This window comes from Lepisosteus platostomus, chromosome 6 (assembly GCF_059453375.1).
Source record: "Lepisosteus platostomus isolate fLepPlt1 chromosome 6, fLepPlt1.hap1, whole genome shotgun sequence".
NCBI classification, from domain to species: Eukaryota; Metazoa; Chordata; class Actinopteri; order Semionotiformes; family Lepisosteidae; genus Lepisosteus; species Lepisosteus platostomus.
The window spans coordinates 20589772-20594115 of NC_142616.1; the positions used below are offsets into that span (position 1 = coordinate 20589772).

Here is a 4344-nt window from a genome sequence, read left to right on the forward strand (position 1 = left end):
TGACTTTTCTTCGCTTATCTCTCTCACATCCCCCCCCCATCTCCCATATCCACTCTTGCAGCAAATCCTTAGCTGAATCCTTGCTGTAGTGAGGGGGATTAGGGCATCCTCATGGCCAGGCTGCCCTTCTCTCATCGTGACACATCACTCCACCGAATCAGAACAGTATTTCATCCCTCTATCACTTTCATTTGGATCTAATTGAACTACTGAAATTTTGTTGTGCAAACTTTATCAGAACGCATACCTGAATGAGGGTTAAAAGGGCATCCCACGCTAAGCAAATAGGATTGCCAGACAAGTAGCTTATCTTCATCCGCTGCTCTAAATAATTTGAAAGGTAATGCATGTGATCAGCTAATCCGCTATGTGATTGGTTGTTCCTCTCCTATCACTTAGGCACAATGTGACTCCAAGGGGGCAGCTGTCCAGCTGTGTCGACAAAGTGCTGCGCAGTTCAGAGCGCTTCACTCGGAGTCTTTGAGTGAAAGCTTTGAATAATTATTTTCAGAGATTCACTCTTACCAAATAGCCGTACTAATGCTGGGAACGCTTAGGTTATAAAAGTATTTGCAAGACTTTTACTGAATTGTGCTGACCCATAGCCCATTGAGTTAAAAATGTGTACTGAGAAGTACGTGCTGTGCATTTTTAATTCCTAGGCATTGCTACTGTTGTACCCGTGAGGGACTTGCATCCTGTCCAGGTGTGTTCCTGTGTTGCACCAGGTGCTCTCAGGACAAGCTCCAGATTGCCATGACCTCACATGGAACAACTGGCTTTCTGATCACGGGTACAAGGATGTGCTGATATGTTCCAATTATTTATTATTAACTTATTTACACTTATTAACCTTATTTACCTTAATTCATAAACTAAAACGTTAGAATGTATTTTCAGCTTCTTTCCATGCACAGGTGCTATTCAAGAATGCTGTGTTAAAGTCCCAAAAGACTGAGTCACCATCAGCCTGAGATCTGCCTGGCAGGTTAGCTGTGCGGATGGAAAGTTTGGCTTCACAGAGAAATTAATTAAATGCATCCTGAGGCGCTGTTGTGAAAGGTGTGAAAGAAATTCTGAAACACATGTAGTATGCTAAAAATCCCTTCTTATATGCTAATTGATTACAAATCCTGTCAGATTTTGTAAGATCTTTTCCCTAAAGGTACTGTGGCCATTAATTTTTTAAATTTTATTTTGAGATAAATCAAAAAGGGTAAGCCTATTCTTTCCTATATTTTTCTAAACCTGATGTAATGAAGTCTAATGCTTGCATCTTTGAAGGGATGCCATAACTCCTTCTACTGCTGCTTATGATAAAAGTACTATTTAACGGTAAGGATGGTTGTAGTATTTGAGTGAAGATTTTGAAAGATTATTTACTGAGATTCACTTACAAATAACCAATATACTGTATATGCAGTACAACTGTTGCCTATGCTGTTTATGTACTCTATACTAACAGTTAATGTGGATTTGCATGTAACCTTGTTGTTGCAGACTCCATGATCTTTGCTTCACATGAATTTGAACTTGAATGATGTCCTTGGTTTATTGGGTAGTACACTGTATGTGTTTTTCTCTGTAAACGCATAGTTCATGAATCACGTACTATTTTTAGCACTGAGTGAGAAATGCAGATGACTTTCCTTGCTGTGGTGCGCCTGTGGTTTAATCCAGACAGCAGAACATTTACAGCACACCTGCATTTCTGAATGTGTGACTTGTTGTGTCTGGATTGTTAATGAACAACCGCGAGCGTAAACTCCTGGGGTCAGGTTATGTTATTCCTTTCAAAAGACAGTATTTGTAGAGCTGATTGTCATTCTGGACTGAAATATCTTGACATGCCCACTTAGCCAAACTTCTCACTGAACTGTAAAAAAAGTGAAAGCTTTTTCAAATTTAATAAAAATAATTTCCACGTTATTGTTTTATTTATTTTACAAAGTTCACTTTCTTAATACAGTATCCGTGCAGATTTTCTGATATACAGTGTAAAACAATATAATAAACAATATTAATCTTTTATTTGATGCCGACCTATTATTAAGTGATTTTATTTCACTCATTAAATTAAAAAAGCAGTTAAACAGTAACAAATAAGATATAAGTGCAGCATATAGGATTTAGTCGACAATTGGTTAATGGTGTAATATTAATCAATAAATTAAATAAAATATGTATTTTTATATGATCTGATCTGATAATAAAGGCAGTTTGGTGAGTTTGGTGAAGTTTGACAGATCAAAATTGTATATTGACACTGGACTAGAAATCCAAGTCTCAACCATCTGTGATAATTCATGTATTTTGACTGAAAAGCAGTTAATGAATCAAAAGCAAAGTGTACAGATAACAGATGACACAGAAAATAGAAGTACAGTATAAGCAAACATTGCAGAAGGTATAAAAGGAAATTAAAAATTATTTAGAACATTTCAGTTTTGGACCGACACCTGGTACATTATACTTCATGTAGACAGATGAGTATAATCTTTGGCTACAAAAAACAGGCTGAAGAAGCAGCTTAGGTGTCCATGTTGATACGTCCCTGATATAAGAATGCAATAGACAGGCAAACATTATGTAAGGATGTAAAATTAAAAGCAGAACGTATTGGGCAAACTTACTTTCAAAATGTATTCTGATATAGTAACAAGTTATTTATGTAAGTAATTACATTTAAAATCCACAACAATTTGGGAGAAAATCCATCAGTTAGAGTGAACAGTCTGGTTGTATATATGTTTCCCAATTTCCCCCTTCTTATTAATTTAAAATAAAAAAAGTATCTTGTAATGGATAACTATGCACAACAAGCTGTAGAATCTAAATAAAGGAATGATATCCAAAATTTTACAACACACTAATAAGACCTCATTTAGAATATTATGAAGAATTTTATTTACGGCATCACAAAAAGTTATTGCTGGTCTGAAATACCATGTTGTTGCTGTAGCATCTTTCAAGGAGTAGTGGAAAAGATGCTCAGATCGATCAGCTACTAGCAACCCAACGAGTTAGACGGAATGGCCTCATCTGGTGTGTCACCTATACCTCCATGAATGTGGGATTTGCCATTTCTTCTGTCTCATGGTCTCTCGCTTTTCCAGTGAAGTTTTCACAGAGGTAACAAAGATGCTGGAAGCCTTCCCAGCATGCTCCACTTGCTGCACAAGAACAAGCTGCAAATGACTTGAGTTAAGGTTAATGTTTATTTTTTAGTTTCTGTTAAAAATGTACATTGCATGATCCAATGTCAATTCAGGGAATTCCGTTCTTTGGTGTTTTTTACGGGGAGATTTCTGGAACCTCACCTGACCTCAAGCACAGAATGTCTTCCAATGGTTACTGGAACATCACCCCCTGATTAAACTTTCACTTCCTTTTATCACACATTATGGATACCAACAACTGACTGACAACATCCAGAATTTTTATTAATACTTTTAATGTAGACATCTGTACATGTAAGACAGGGTGACACTTGAACTTCTCAGGGTTAAAATCTACGTTGCTCAGATCACTCTGAATTTTTTTACATTTAAAATTCAAAAAGTGTTGCTACAGTAATATAGAAAAATCAGAAATAATGTCTGAGAATCTGAAGTGTGAAAAATCTCTGACAAGTGTTGCCCATCAGTAGCGAATCAGGAAAATAAAACTGAACATTGAATACTTTCCCATGCGATTATTTCAAATTAAAATTGAAATTATATAAAAAACATCTGAGTTGAATTTTCAAGTAGATCTGCATACAGAACAGCAAGTAAAAAACAGCTCCAATGTGTCTGATGAAAACAGTATTTAATTAATTGTAGTACAAAGAAGGGCAAATAAAAGGCGCCTTATATCAGCAAAGCAAATCTAAATCCTAGTTTTAAATTTTGTATTATTATTGAAAAAGTGTTTTTTTTAGTCTTGGCAAACTATCAGAAATCATCAACCCGTAAAAAAGATTCCTTAAAACGCAGTAACAACTTAAATGTATACTAGTCCAGTATTCTAAAATAATTTATCTTGTGTCTTTTATGTGAAGGTGCTAATTGCTTTCTCTGTACAAATAAACAGGTAATTCTAAAATTCTCGTCAAATAATTATTAAAACACGTACATACCTCCCTGTGTGGTTCCATTCTCTTCACATAAAGAGTAAGAAAAAATAGTTCTGACTTTAGAAAAACAAGTTACCAGTGATGTGCATTTACTTGTCACTCTGAAGAAAGTTTCTTGGCTTCTGATTGTCTGTATTGTCTTTGAAACGGGCCCCCTGCTTCCCAGAAATGAATTGTTATAATTAGTCTGAAGCAGAAGTGTCTATAAATTCCTCCAGAATAAAGAC

The 4344-nt window shown here is 35.6% G+C and overlaps 1 long non-coding RNA gene across 1 annotated transcript; it reads right to left on the reverse strand.

Annotated features, from left to right (window-relative positions):
- Window positions 1-1895: 1895 nt before the first annotated feature.
- On the reverse strand, window positions 1896-4328 carry LOC148661252 (uncharacterized). The gene is made up of 2 exons (XR_015939485.1): window positions 4121-4328; window positions 1896-3188 (listed from the first exon to the last, which is right to left on the reverse strand). It is a non-coding gene; the product is annotated as an uncharacterized LOC148661252 (long non-coding RNA).
- Between the last annotated feature and the right edge of the window lie 16 nt (window positions 4329-4344).